The sequence below is a fragment of the Bombina bombina genome, chromosome 3 (assembly GCF_027579735.1).
Source record: "Bombina bombina isolate aBomBom1 chromosome 3, aBomBom1.pri, whole genome shotgun sequence".
NCBI lineage: Eukaryota > Metazoa > Chordata > Amphibia > Anura > Bombinatoridae > Bombina > Bombina bombina.
This window is the reverse complement of record NC_069501.1, coordinates 1,229,199,989-1,229,216,278: the sequence shown is the minus strand read 5'-3', so window position 1 is coordinate 1,229,216,278 and position 16,290 is coordinate 1,229,199,989.

The window sequence follows — 16,290 nt, the reverse complement described above, 5'->3', positions numbered from 1 at the left end:
AATGTATGTAAGCCCCTTCAATTTTTAAATCATGCCTAATTCCAGTCTTACACCGTTCCTAGATTCCAAAAGGATACAACTCAATGACCTAAACCAAATTTCAGCCTTTTCCCTTGGTTAGTCCTCAGATGCTGCTCATTAGTTAATGAGTCTATGGGGCCGAATTATCAAGCCACTGTTTCTGTGTGAGCCTTCTAAAGACCAGTGCTCCATAACTTGTCCGCCTGCTCTGAGGCTGCGGACATCAATCCGCCCGATCCTATAAGATCGGGCTGATTGAAACCCCCTGCTAGCGGCCGATTGGCCGTGAATCTGCAGGGGGCGGCATTGCACATGCAGTTCACAAGAACTGCTTGTGCAGTGATAGATGCCGACAGCATTGTGCCGACATTGTGCTGACAGCAATGTGCGGCGGACATGATATGCTACATCACAGTGAACAAGTGCGCATGCGCACAAAACGCGTCTGTGTGTGAACCTGTTCATTTCACCTGTTGATTTTTAGATGTGCTGACTGCTTTGTTATTAAGTTAGTAAATAAAGCTTTTGAATTTTATCAGCGAGGTGTGGTTTGTATAACCTGCATAATGCGCTACTATACCTGGATCTATGTTGAGCTTGGCATGGATAGCAGAAAACGCCTAGTAGCAGCCTTTGCACTGGATCTACCTGGGGGTTTGTCCCCACCCATGCTCCATTGTGCTGTTTTACGGAGAACTTCTATACCGAGGAGACTGCGTGAGCGCTCCTATACACAGAGAATTCTGTTTTCCCTACATTGTATCATGTTCGCTCACACTTTCATAAATCAGCCCCAATGTATCAACTAGTTCTATATACAGTGAACAGGGATACAGGTTAGAGTCACACACCTTAGCAGTGACTGTGCAAAAAAGAATAGCTGTATGTGGAAATAAAATTAAATATACAACTAACTGGACTTTAAAGGGACAGTGTGGTCAAAATTAATCTTTCATGATTCAGATAGGGCATGCAATTTTAAACAACTTTCCAATTTACTTCTATTATCTAATTTGCTAAATTCTTTAGATATCCTTTGTTGAAGAAATAGCAATGCACATGTGTGAGCCAATCACACAAGGCCTCTATGTGCAGCAACCATTCAGCAGCTACTGGGCATATCTAGATATGCTTTTCAGCAAGTGATATCAAGAGAATGAAGCAAATTAGGTAATAGAAGTAAATTAGAAAGATGTTTAAAATGACATGCTCTTTCTAAATCACGAAAGAAAAAAATTGGGTTTCATGTCCCTTTAAGAGAATATATCATATTTCTTTACTTCATAAGGGTAAAAAGGGCATTTTAAATTTTAAAAAGTTGTGTTCTTGAGATGAAAAACAAACATTCTGCCGGTATTTAATGCTCCTGCTCGGAAGCTAACTCCGCTAGAAGTAAGCTTTTTGCACACATTGGGTAGCACTCATATTTCAAGTTGAAAGTAAAACGTTTTCACTTGCTAAACCGACACGTCTAAAAAGCCGAACTTTAAATATCATGTGCGCATAGACCTATTCCACCCATAGAAATCAATAAAGAAAAAAAAAGGGGGGGGGGGGAATCTAACTAGCACGCAAAGCCAATTACATATTTTAAAGTGCGCTAACACAACCAAATATATGAATATTTCGCATTCAAATGTTCTTCACATAGCAGAATATGTTCTAGATATATATTGGAAATATTACAGTAAATACAGTTGTGCTCACAAGTTTACATACCCTGGCAGAATTTATGATTTCTTGGCCATTTTTCAGAGAATATGAATGATAACACAAAAACTTTTCTTTCACTCATGGTTAGTGTTTGGCTGAAGCCGTTTATTATCAATCAACTGTGTTTACTCTTTTTAAATCATAATGACAACAGAAACTACCCAAATGACCCTGATCAAAAGTTTACATACACTGGTGATTTTGGCCTGATAACATGCACACAAGTTGACACAAAGGGGTTTGAATGGTTATTAAAGGTAACCATCCTGTGATCTGTTTGCTTGTAATTAGTGTGTGTGTATAAAAGGTCAATGAGTTTCTGGACTCCTGACAGACCCTTGCATCTTTCATCCAGTGCTGCACTGACGATTCTGGATTCTGAGTCATGGGGAAAGCAAAAGAATTGACAAAGGATCTGTGGGAAAAGGAAAATGAGGGGTTCTGATGAAACCAAACCACGGTCAGGTAGAACTAAAATTTCAGCCACAACTGCCAGGAAAATTGTTCGGGATGCAAAGACAAACCCACAAATAACTTCAGGTGAAATACAGGACATGTGGTGTGGCTGTTTCAAGATGCACAATAAGGAGGCACTTGAAGAAAGATGGGCTGCATGGTCGAGTCGCCAGAAGAAAGTCATTACCATGAAAATGCCCCAAAGTATGCCACTTACAAACAGCACAGAGAAAGCCTCAAACCTTCTGGCACAAAGTAATTTGGAGTGATGAGACCAAAATTGAGCTTTTTGGCCACAACCATAAACGCTACATTTGGAGAGGAGTCAACAAGGCCTATGATGAAAGGTACACCATTCCTACTGTGAAACACGGAGGTGGATCGCTGATGTTTTGGGGATGTGTGAGCTACAAAGGCACAGGAAATTTAGTCAGAATTGATGGCAAGATGAATGTAGTATGTTATCAAACAGAACCCCTCATTTTCCACTTCTTTATTAGAGTTTGAACACTGCTGATTGGCATTCTCAATTCCTTGGATATCTTTTTATATCCCTTTCCTGTTTTATACAGTTCAACTACCTTTTTCCCACAGATCCTTTAACAATTCTTTTTCTTTCCCCATGACTCAGAATCCAGAAACGTCAGTGCAACACTCGATGAAAGATGCAAGGGTCTGCCAGGAGTCCAGAAACGCATTGACCTTTTATACACACACACTAATTACAAGCAAACAGATCACAGGTGAGGATGGTTACCTTTAATAGCCATTCAAACCCCTTTGTGTCAACTTGTGTGCATGTTATCAGGCCAAAATCACCAGGGTATGTAAACTTTTGATTAGGGTCATTTGGGTAGTTTCTGTTGTCATTATGATTTAAAAAGAGTAAACATAATTGATTGATAATAAATGGCTTCAGCCAAACACTAACCATGAGTGATAGAAAAGTTTTTGTGTTATCATTCATATTCTCTGAAAAATGGCCAATAAATCATAAACTCTGCCCGGGTATGTAAACTTATGCACAAAGGGCTTCAATGCATATATGTGTATGTATATATATATATATATATATATATATATATATATATATATATATATATATATATATATATATATATATATATATATATATATGTGTGTCTATATACATTCACCGTACACTTTATTAGGTACACCTTGCTAGTATCGGGTTGGACCACCTTTTGCCTTCAGAACTGTCTTAATTCTTCGTGGCATAGATTCAACAAGGTGTTGGAAACATTCCTCAGACATTTTGGTCCATATTGACATGATAACATCACCCAGTTGCTGCAGATTTGTTGGCTGCACATCCATGATGCGAATCTCCCATTTCACCACATCCCAAAAGTGCTCTATTGGATTGAAATCTGGTGAATTTTGAGGCCATTGTAGTACAGTGAACTCATTATCATGTTCAAGAAACCAGTTTGAGATGATTTGAGCTTTGTGACATGGTGAATTATCCTGCTGGATGTAGTCATCAGAAGATGGGTACACTGTAGTAATAAAACTTGTAGCCTCAGTTTCCTGTTCTTAGCTGACAGGAGTGGCACCCAGTGTGGTCCTCTGCTACTGTAGCCCATCTGCTTCAAGGTTCGACATGTTGTGCGTTTAGAGATGGTTTTCTGCATACCTTGGTTGTAAAGAGTGGTTATTTGAGTTACTGTTGCCTTTCTATCATCTCAAACCAGTCTGCCCATTCTCCTCTGACCTCTGACATCAACAAGACATTTTTGTCCACACAACTGCCGCTCACTGTATATTTTCAGGCCATTCTCTGTAAACCCTAGAGATGGTGTGCATGAAAATACCAGTAGATCAGCAGTTCTTTAGACATGTATACGTATGTATCTCTATTTTATGCCCTTTGCCTGCCTTTTTTTTTTCTAACACCTGAGACCTCATATGTTTAAGCCCTTGTAACTTTTTTGGCCAATATTTTTTTAAATATTTTTTATCAGGTGTTAATATGAATACGCAGTAATCATTCTAGAGTAAATCCGCAATTGCCTTCACGCATTCCGTGTTTACTTGTAATATGAGCGCTAAACACCAGTGATAAACACCTTTTTGTGTCTGCATAACTGCTAGTGCACCACTCATAATCTGGCCCTTGGTGTTATGTTTCTGAATGAGCCTCGTCCCGCAATAAAACTATGAGTTTTCCATATCAGCCAGTGAGTTTTTATCACACAGACCAATTGAGCACTTGCAGTTAGTGTCAAAATCAAAACAACTTTAAATTAACCTTTTTAATGCAAAATATATTAAAAAGATTAAAGAGCTCCTATTTATATGCTGATAGGATAGGCTATGGTATGATAAACTGTATTAGTATAATGCCCCTTTAATTTGATTGTGTATCAATAAAGTCCTAAGGACACTTAAGAATATTCATCACTACAGCTACAATGTCCCCACAAAGCAACAATGCTTTTTGGAATTGTCTATATGATCCATAATTAAGTTCAGTAGTTTATACATGGCACTACTACGTGGTTCCACAGATTTGTCTAGGAATATTGTTTGGCTTTGATAATGCTAGGTTTACAATTTTATAATCTCCCACTGATTAAGAGGTATGGTGAGGTGGGTGATGATAATGCCACAATCTGAGAAATAGAAGAGGTACAGGGGGGCATATCATATGATTTAAATGCCAAGTGGTTAATCTTACTCTTTTAACAGTTGCACAGTTCTTGTTCCCAGGATTCAAATCCAAGCATAGAACTTTCCATTATTGTTTAAAACTCATCATAGACCCTTCTCATTACAGATCAGGATTTCTCTTGAGTCCTTCAATGAGTTAGGAGGTGCAGATTTTGTGTTCTTTGTTGGTGGCAAGTCTATTCCTCTAGATACAGATCCCATATGTGGAGATTGGAAATTTAATCTGGCAGGTAGGTTGGGGTTAGAGTATTATTGGGTTCTCTGATTTTTTGCCTTTGAATCACTTGTAATAACTGAACTACATGCTTCATATGTTTTCTTATTTAATTAGTAGAATTTGTGGAGTTGTTGGGTATTCAGAATCCCTTGACATTAGACATAATATTATATCACTTACATCATCAGCAGATGATGACTTATTCTCACATGCTGATCTACGATATAAGTTTTCTTTAGTTTTACACATTACTGTGTATGCATTTCTCTTGGAAACAAATATTCATCTTGTTTGTCTAGTCATTTTTATGACTTTTTCATGGGAACCTCTAGAAATGTTGCAGTGTGTGGGTTGAGGGGGTAAAAAGAAAATGACCCAAACATAATAGTATAAGTGTAGGCAAATACTGTATGCTATTAGATGAAAATGTACCTGTTGTGCACCCTAACCATAGAGATATGTGTGAATGTGTGTTTATGGTATTTGAACAGGGGCATTATCAGTGTATAGTGTTTTTGTTGGGTTATTAATTTGGCAAATTTTTATTTACTTTATTGATTGGGCATTTGTATCTGTTTGGTGATCTTGCTTCTTAACAATATCCAGAACGGTGATGGTAATGTATGGAAGGGTCTTTTGCACACGTGCAAAACCAATGTTACATACCAAAACCTTCAGGAAACACCGTAATAAGTCAAAAAGTGTTTTTTAGGGTGTATTGAACCCTTTTAGGTGTGGAATTCAATAAGTGAAAAATTACCATTTAAATTTGTTATTTAGTATTGGGACTTTGGTAGGGATCAGAAAAACAGGACTGGCACATGTAAAGTATAGGGCTGTTAATGAAAAAAGTGCTGCTGATGCTGATGAAAATGGCTGCTTGTGATAAGGGCTCATCTGCAGGTGTTAATATGCAGATGATTATAAAACAATCGATTATGATCAACCCCATAATCTATAGATGGTCATGTGACCTGTCATTTAATGATAAAAGACTCAGCTTCCTATAACGTGAGGTCACAGCTGTGTGTTAGTTTATCTTTTGCTTGAGAGGGTGATACAGCCTCTGTGCACAACATATTTTATTCCACCAAACTCAGTGTGTAGTGGGTTTAATTCTCACCATTGTTTCATTACCCATATAACATATTTTGCATTATGTATCTCCTAGGTGTAAACAGTTGTTTTTTCTGGAAAACACAAGCACAATCTCCCTTTTATGTATAATGGGTTAAGAAACTGAAATGTTTACACCTACCATGTGATCTAGAGAGTGAAGTGACCCCTTCTTTTAAAGAGGAAATGTCCTTTTGCTAAGGTCTCATGAGTGCAGATTTATTTTTTTGTGGACCCAAAAACACGTTTCCAAAGCTGTACCACATTTATTACTCCCAGTAAGAAAACTACCATTTTCACACTGTCAACGTAATATCCAGAGGGTCAAGTGATGTCTTCTTTTTCCATTGAGGGGTCACATGTACCTCTAAGTTTTATCTCTAAGTTGCACCTCTATGTTAAGAGCTCTTATACTGTCTATGCCAAGTTGCCGACTTTAGATGTGAGAAGGGGGCATTAGCACTATCTTGTCCCCAGGGGAGAGCAATGCAATGAATACTATTAATAAATCGCTCAATACCATAAATTGGTGCCAATAGAGGCACCTACAAAAGAATAAAATAATAGTGTTTACAAAACATAATAGTCCAGTCCAAAGAAATGGTATATGCAGCCGATGTAGGCTGTGAATATTCAGGAAGATCTCCTCAAGTGTCAAGCCAATCACATTAAGAATCCTATGAAATAAATTAGAGAAGTAATACAGCAAATCCCAGACTTCAAATTACCTGGTTAACTCGCCTCCCGTCACAGGAACATTTGCAACTGTGTGCAGGAGATCTACCAGCTAACTGCGGGCACTGAGCAGCGGGGAGTTAGCTAGGTGACTCTAAGGATCCGGTCTGCCTATATTGCACTTTGTGTGGATTCACCAAATGTGAGCTCTTTTCTTGCTTGATTTGAAGTGTGTGATTTCTGTATACGCTATGAGGCACCTTCTCTGTTTTATTTTATAACACTCAATACTATTGTCTTTTTCCTAGAAGATGTTCAAATGATATTATCCTGCTCATCATGATCTGAAATGCATTAGCCTATTTATTCTTTTATTTTGACAATACATTCATTTTTCAAATTAAAAAAATAATGTTCATGTTATTTAAGTCAAGTTCCATAACAGCACCCAACAAAAATATATGATTAAGGAACATAAAAATATATAAAAAAAAATATGAAATTTTGTTAAAGCATTTGAGGATTTTCATAGGTGCATTATTGCTACAGTGGGTGGGTGTGTTTTTGTGGTACATTTTGCTCATTTTTATTACAGTGAAAGAACTTATTAGCAATATTTTAACTTTAATTAATCAAGTGGTAGCATTTGTACGTGTTTGGTAACATTACTTCCTAATGTCATCCAAGATGGTTGCGGGTAATTACAGCATGTTTTGCCCAAGCCCAAACCCAACTTTTAGATTACTTGGTAATTTATTGAAGAGTTCTCAGGGGTTTACCAAGTCCTATTAGTTGTTGAATTCAATAAGTGAAACATTCCCCCATAAATGTGTCATTTAGTATAAAGAATTTGGATTGTGATAAGAAAAAAAGCAGTGCCACAAGTTAAAAAAAAACGATGTGGTGCAGGACACTTGTGGACTGAGTGATTGAGTCCCTGTGAATCTACGGCTGGTGAGTTTTGAGGAGGCTTTTTCTCTCTCTCCTGTACACCAGCGCTTCTAGGTAGTGCCAAGCCAGGGTGTGGCTTTGGTGTGGTAGGAGTTAGCTAGACATTCGTACTTTGGATGTGCTGATCGTTCTTTCTTGAGAGGCTCATCCGCACGATAGCGCTGGTCATATTTTTACTGTGGTGTGGCCGTCTCCCTTCCTGTATGGAACTAGAGGGTTGCCACTGAGCCAGTATTTTACCGACATGCTAGGTATTTTTAAGGTTCAGGTCAAAGTTGAAAATAAAGATTAAATATAGAAATAAAGATGTTATCATAGTGAAACATTGTACTTTTGTTAGAATATAATTAAGAATCAACTATCATTTAAAATAAGTCCTAGCAGCTTTAGTTTCTAATTTATGATGTAGAATTATTTATGCAAATCTATGCTAATGAGCATGGCCCGTATTTTTTTACAGAAAAGTTGGCAACTATAAACTGTACTGATTTCTGTATATGTATTGTGCCTTAACTAATCTGTATATATATTGCTCGGAGGGTCTTAGAGATCACCTGGTCTACAATTATTTTATGTATAGCATTTTGTATCTGTGTTGTGTTATTGAATTGTGGCTGTATCAATGGTCTGTTTATGTATTTCCACCTAATATTTTGTGTTTTATCGTTTTTGTAATTAATAAGCTAAATAAAATATTTTTTTATTATAAGAAAATAGTGCTGAATTCCCTTTCTATAGGTGGTGTTTAATTTCACCACTGGGTGCTTTCTTAAATTTGAAGTATATTCGTTTTTCAAGTCACCTTTGAGGAAGCAATGCATGACAGCATGACAGGCGTCACTGGTTTCCTTTATGTATTATAGCTGCTCTATAAAAATGCTAACTTTCATGACCTTGGATCTGCTTCTGTACGTGATCTAGAAGGTTACCGTCTACCATAAATGAGAACACTTGTTTAAAGTATTTATTAAAGGAACAATACATACATGACATTAATTCAGCTCCTGAGCAGGACATGGCTTCTGTATGCTACTGCTTCTCCTGATTGATTGGCTAGACATTTTCGGCTGGGGAGCTGCTTTGCTTATGAAAAGAGAGTTTGGACAAAGCTTTCCCCCTCGGCTCATCAAGTGTCAAACACAGATCAGGTAGGTCATTTTGAGATGTGACCAGCAATAACCAACACTGCTTCCAGAGACAGGTGACCAGTACAGCCAATCAGATCCATGCTCTCTGTGTGACTTTGCAGCGGACAGCCTGCTCACTTTACAGTCAATGCGGAACATGGTGCACATATGATTGACTGTACCACCCAACTATCGTATCGTATTGTAAAATAAAAAAAGCCTCTGGAAAGGGAGCTGGCAGTGCAGAGTGTGGGAGAGTACCTGAATAGGTGCAAAAAAATTTGTAAAGTAAAAATTTAAATTTCATGATTCAGATAGAGCATGCAATTTTAAATGACTTCCAATTTAGTTCTATTATCAAATTTGCTTTGTTCTGTTGGTATCCTTTGTTGAAAAGTAAACCTAGGTAGGCTGATAAGAGCTTAGGAGTGTCAGCAGTATTTCCAACATTGTAGCAAACACTTCTATCATATGGCTAAAGCACGTGCACGCTCCTGAGCTCACCTAGGATTTATCTTTAACAAAGGATACCAAGAGAACTACGCAAATTGATAATAGAGGCTAAGGGGCATATTTATCAAGCTCCGTATGGAGCTTGATGCCCCTTGTTAAAGACCACTGCTCCATAACCTGTCCGCCTGGTCTGAGGCGGCAGACTGAAATCAACCCGATCTAATACGATCGGGTTGAATCTGGCATTGCACCAGCAGTTCACAAGAATGCTGTCCGCTTGCACAATAATAAATAGACCCCTAACTGTAAAGTTGTTTAAAATTATATGCTCTGTCCAATCTTTTTCAGTTTAATTTTAACTTTACTGTTCCTTTAAGTAGAACTTCTGGGTGCATTCACAACATAAGAAGGGGGATAGTCTGGAGAAATTGTGAATTGCTCTAAGGCAGCAACGGAAAGAATTAGAATGAAAACACTGTATTAAATGGGATCACTATGAACAGCTGTGTTTTGTGACAAATGTTTTTACTTTCAGTACTAAATAAAACTGCAATTATAGAACATGATTTTCGTGTTATTTATCTAATATTAACAAATGTAACAAAGTAGCAAAGCTAACCAGCACTTCACTATCTGTTATACAGTTACATCTAGTTCAGTCTCATACTAACATCAGGAATGAATAAGCACCGAGGGATGGGAGTGGAACACATTACAAGAGGAAACAAAACTAGGTCACATAATATTAATTAGGTGTTTTCTATCTGCCATGAAACATACTGAGCGGAGAAAAATCCTGAATGATATTTTACATTCACAAGGGAGCAGTTCAGGGAAATAAAAAAACCTTTTGTAGAGATGTGTGCATATGTGTGTATAATGTTTATATAATAATAATATTAATAAATGTATAATTGCCAGAAATAACAATAATGTATAATGTTTCATTTAATTACAGGTACAAAATGATGCTTATTTCTTAAAGGACATTAAATACTAAATATATTTAATGCATCCCCCTCTAATGCTACCATTTTGGAACCTAGGTTACACTACAGGTATCTAAAGGAGAGTTGCTGCCCATGTGCAAACTGAAATGCAGCATTGAAATGCAACGAAAGCTTGATTTCAACACGGCAGCACCCATGACTAGAGGGAGAATGGGAATAACATTAATACTATACATATTAAATGTATTTCATGTTTTATGTCCCTTTAACCCCTTGTACCATATGGACATAAGTACTATGTCAGACAGTACTTTGCCCAGCATACTGTGTTGATATAGTACCTACGTCCAACACAAAGGCACATGCTGCGGTTCCTGCTGTATAAGCCTTGACAGCAGAGACTGCTTCTGGGGGCAGAAGGCATCTGCCTTTATATAGTAAGGGAGTGCTGATCATGCTCCCTTACTATATGAAGCCAGATCGCTGGGTCACTTTTGGTCACTCTCTGTAATGATCATCATTGGTGCCCTGTGGGAGGGAAGGAGGGAGTCAGGTGGATTGGCCTAGCAAGGAGGGGGGTGAGGGGGGGTTCATTTATTACACTATGGAAACAGAATGAGGAAGGGAGAGGGAGGAATGAGTCACTACACTATGAAACATGATTAGGAAGAGAGAGGGAGGGATGGGGCCCTACACTAAGGAAACAAGCGATCTTGGATAGGGGAGGGGGGAGCCTACAGAAAGAAAAAATAATTTAGTATGAAATAAAAAAAAAATCGTACTGGTACACTATCTGCCAATAAAAAAAAATGTCTCGCAGTGGGAGGGGGAGGGTTAGAGATCTGTTTGGGGGGAGTCAGGGAGGTGGGTGGATGAGGAGGGTTCCCTACACTACAGAAGTTAAAATATGTATGTGTGTGTATATATATATATATATATATATATATATATATATAAATTATAATAATAAACAACATTCTGGTAGTCTGTCTGCCAGTATCTAAGATGGCAGTGACCAGTGGGGGGTGAGTGAGGGAAGACAGAGAGCTGTTTAAGATGGGTTAAAGGGGTGGGAGATATCAGCTGAGAGCGTAATCTCTCTCTCTCTCAGCTAAAATTAACCTTACAAACTACCAGATTAATGCCTTCAGTGTTGGGAATTTCAGGTTGTTGTGAAGCTACATTTAGCAGCCTCCTAATTGCCAAAAACAATGGCAAAACCATGCATGTCTGCTGTTTCTGAACAAAGGAAATCCCAGGATAAGCTTTTACAACAATTTCTTCTTATGGTTGCAGTTGTTCTGTGTAAATAATTACAGTGAGAAATCCAAAGCTTGCAAAAACATTTACAATCTTTTTATATGACCGCATTTTGCAACCAAATAGTGGCATCAAATTTACCAAAATGGGACTAGATTAATACTTTGGGTTGTCTACTTAAAAATATATATATATTTTTTTTTTAATCTGTAAAAAAAAATTAACAAAGGCTCTATTTCTGTTTAAACGGAGTGGTAGCAAACATGCTATAAATTCTCTGTTATTTTGGGCAAGTTTTTGTCTGAAATTTCTGGTAGTGAAGGGGTTAAAAACAAACATCACTTTCATGAATATGAGAATTCAAAAGGAAGTTAGTCAACAATGCTCTATGAAGCATATGAACAGCAAGTAAACATAATATATTTTTGCATGGATAAAAAAAAAAAAAGTTAAAGCTATTAACAACAGGAAATGCATGTTTGTGCACATCTGATACATAAGTGTCAATTGCTCAATGATTGATAATGACAACTTACACAGCTGTAATGGTTGCCAGGTCTCTACAAAGATGAAAATAAAAAGTAGGTTTATAAAAAGAAAAACAAAACAGTATTACTATTTAAAATGTTGTCTTTTAGTTGCAATACAGAAAGTACATACTTCAATGTCCTTTTAAAAAGATGACACATTTTTATTTTACTAAACCCAATTTTTTTTCTTTCATGATTCAGATAGAGCAAGCAATTTTAAGCAACTTTCTAATTTACTCCTATTATTAATATGTCTTAATTCTCTTGCTATCTTTATTTAAAAAGCAGGAATGTGATGCATAGGAGCCGGCCCATTTTTCTTTGAGAACCTGGGTTATGCTTGCTTATTGGTGGGTTAATGTCAGCCTACAATAAGCAAGCGCTATCCATGGTGCTGAACATAAAATGGTCTGGCTGCTAAGATTTACATTCCTGCTTTTTAAAAAAAGATAGCAAGAGAATGAAGAAACATTGATAATAGGATTAAATTAGAAAGTTGTTTAAAATGTCATGCTCTATCTGAATCATGAAACAAAAAATTTTAAGGTTCAAACTCTTCTGTTCTTTAGGTCTGTAAGTCAGTATGAGTTAAATGTTTATAACAAAAAAATAAAAAAATTGTCTCATTGTGACAGGGGTGAGTCTGAACCATTGTTGGGGAATTAAATGTAAGTGAAAGACACTGTAATGACAATCACATGCTTTGTTTCATTCCAACAATGTTATACATTGTTGCAAACACTGTTGTTATAGGGGTCAATCAAAATCTATCTGCTCTTTTTAGCTCTTTTTCTGTCCGAAAAGACATCTCACAAAATAAAGAATAAAGTTCTCAGCCATAACAATCCATTTTCAAGAGACTTTTCAAAATATTTTCAAAACCAGTTTTGCCATTTCAAATTCAACACCTCAAGGCACTTGCTAAAGCCCTGAAATGGAATTGAATGGAAATGCTTTCAGGTTTTACAATGAATATTTGGTAGGTGTCTGGCGCACAACATGACAGGAAATAGTGCTGCCTTCTAGTGGCAACAAGTGGATAACATTCTTGCAAAACTGCTGCCATATACAGTACCTTGCAACGATATTAGATCCAATGGTCAAAATTGTAATTTTGATATTAAATTAATATTTATTCTTAACAGTGTTGATTGATTTTTCTGTTCTTTTGGATTGTGGGGATGATTTAAGCCCAAAACGGAAGTTCGCTTGCGGTTGACATCGCTATCTAAACCAAGAACTAACAGAAGAATTTGAGATATTTTAACTCAAAATAGGAAACTGCCTGCCAGAGTCTTGGCTAAACACATCAAAGTATCTGAGAGAACTGTTCAGTGATGATTAGCACCAGAGGGCCTGTAAGCCAGAAACCCTGCTCCAAAACCACCCTCACAGTCCATTTATTTCTTAATATTCTTTACACAACTACGTGATACGCCTACAATTTCAGCAATCTTGTACTGTGATATGTTTTTTGCCTTCAACAGGCCAACAATTTGACTTTCTTCAATTAGTTACTTTGTTTACCCATGTGTAAAAACATATACATTTGTTAATTTATCAAATATCTTAGTATATCAAATTACACGTAAATATGTATGGCAGATGTTGCCAATATAATACCGAATAGGAAATGGTTACAAAACTAATAAAAAAAAAAATTAACATTGTTAAGAATAATTATTTATAAATTAATATCAAAATTACGATTTATAACCAATGGGTCTAATAATTTGACAAGGTACCATACTGCTCTAGACATGCATGCGCCTGAGCATACAACACTGCTTTTTGACAAAAGATATCAAAAGAAAGAAGACAAATTTATAATAGAAGTAAATTTGGAAGTTGTTTAAATTGTCATATTCTACTTGAATCATAAAAGAAAAATTTTGGGGTTTCATGACCCCTTTATACAGTTCTTTCTTTTTAAAAGGACACAACTCAAAATGTAAATTCCCATAAATGTTTTAATTATGTTTAGTAAATGTAATTAAACATTGATCTATACTTTCAGTATTTAATGTATCCAGTTTCCCTGTAATTTAGCTCTGAAAACTGTTTTCTATACTGTATCCTACAGGAAACTGAATCTTTGCTGTCCTGCAAAAAAATACTTAGCAACCAACCGGTTATTAGGTTTTCAAGGGGTGTGTCAATTGACTGCAAAACAATTAAAATTTTACTCAAAATGCTAGATTACAAGAGGTGCGCTATTTAGCATTCTAACCAAAGGACTTTGCTCTATAGCGACCGCATTAACGTATTCTCCCTAAAAACTCAATGGAGAGTACAGAACAAATTAAACGTACACCTATCAATCATGTGCTAACCCAACAGGAATTATTCATATTTAACATTCTAGTTTTCTTCACTTACAGGATAATATCATTTTATTGTAAATACATATTTTTATATACATATATGTACACACCTATACCTGTATATCTATCCTATAAATATATAGCTATAGATAACTATTTTACATTAACATTATGACATCACAATATATATATATATATATAGATATATATTTTATTATAAAAAAAAAAATTCTATGTGAAGAACATTTTTTTCTGTCTTAAAAGGTCATCGAGATTCACGATTTAGGTCTAACACGATCTAGTGCACATGAAAAATACTACTCTAAAGGCACGTTATTGAAATATTACATATAAAATATTAACGTAAATGAATAATAATGATATAAAATTATTATAAATATTGTAATATATATATATATATATATTCTATGGATTATTTAGAATATTTTGCAGTATCTATAATACATTTTAATAATAATTATCCTAAATATTTTATATATACTATTTCAATAACGTGCCTTAAGATTAGTTTTTTTTATGTGCACTAACTCGACACTGCGTTAGATCTAAATCGCAAACCCAGATGCTCTTTTTATGCATATTTTATGTTTCTATGTTCTTCACATAGAATTTTTTTATTATTATAATATACTGTATATATATATATATATATATATATATATATATATATATGATAATGTTAATGTAAAATATGTATATAGGATGTATATATATATATATATATATATATATATATGATAATGTTAATGTAAAATATGTATATAGGATGTATATATATATATATATGATAATGTTAATGTAAAATATGTATATAGGATGTATATATATATATATATATATATATATATATATATATATATATATATATATGATAATGTTAATGTAAAATATGTATATAGGATGTGTATATATATATATATATATATATATATATATATATATATATAGGAATATGTATTTACAACAAAAAATATATTATCCTTTAAGTGAACATTGGAATGTTAATATGTACCTTAAATGTACAGTAAAACACAGTTATCATACAGTTCTCACATTTACTTTGAACTCTATTTCTGAAGCGTCCAAAAAGGTGATATTGCTCACGTGCAACAGTTAGCGTTACACTTGTAATCTAGCCCAAAAATCTCTTATTTATACACTAAACATGTCAGAGGAATTTATAGAAAATTCCAGACAGCTTTTTTTTTTAACATATATTCATTTAATTAGGGTAAACCTACATAATTATGCAATACAATAATTCATTAAGTGGGTTTTGTTTGTTTTCAAATACATGTTAAACAGTAGATTTATCAAGACCTTTTGAAATGCAAATGTGGCCCTGCCATTAAAATTAATGATGTGCACATTTCCCACAAGGACTAACAAGAGGGTGTAAAATGTAGACATTAGTATGACAGGTTGCAGATCTGCATTGTTGGTAAAAAAAAGGAAACAATAAAATATGCAAATTTCTAACATTATTTAAGTTAAATATGCAAATGATCTTAATGTCTTCCAATATTATTTGGCAAAAAAATAATATTCAGAACATCTATAAAGGGATATGAAACAAAATATATGTATAATGTTGCACATGAAATATCACTAAATAATATTTATTTTGTATACAGATATTTTGCAATGTCCTTTTAATGTGTGTTCAATGTATTGATCTGTAACTAATATGCACATAATGCAGAGTTGAATGTTGCATTGATTTATCTGTATAATGCCAAGAAAGCAAAATATATCTTACAACTACAACCACAGTGGTGCTAA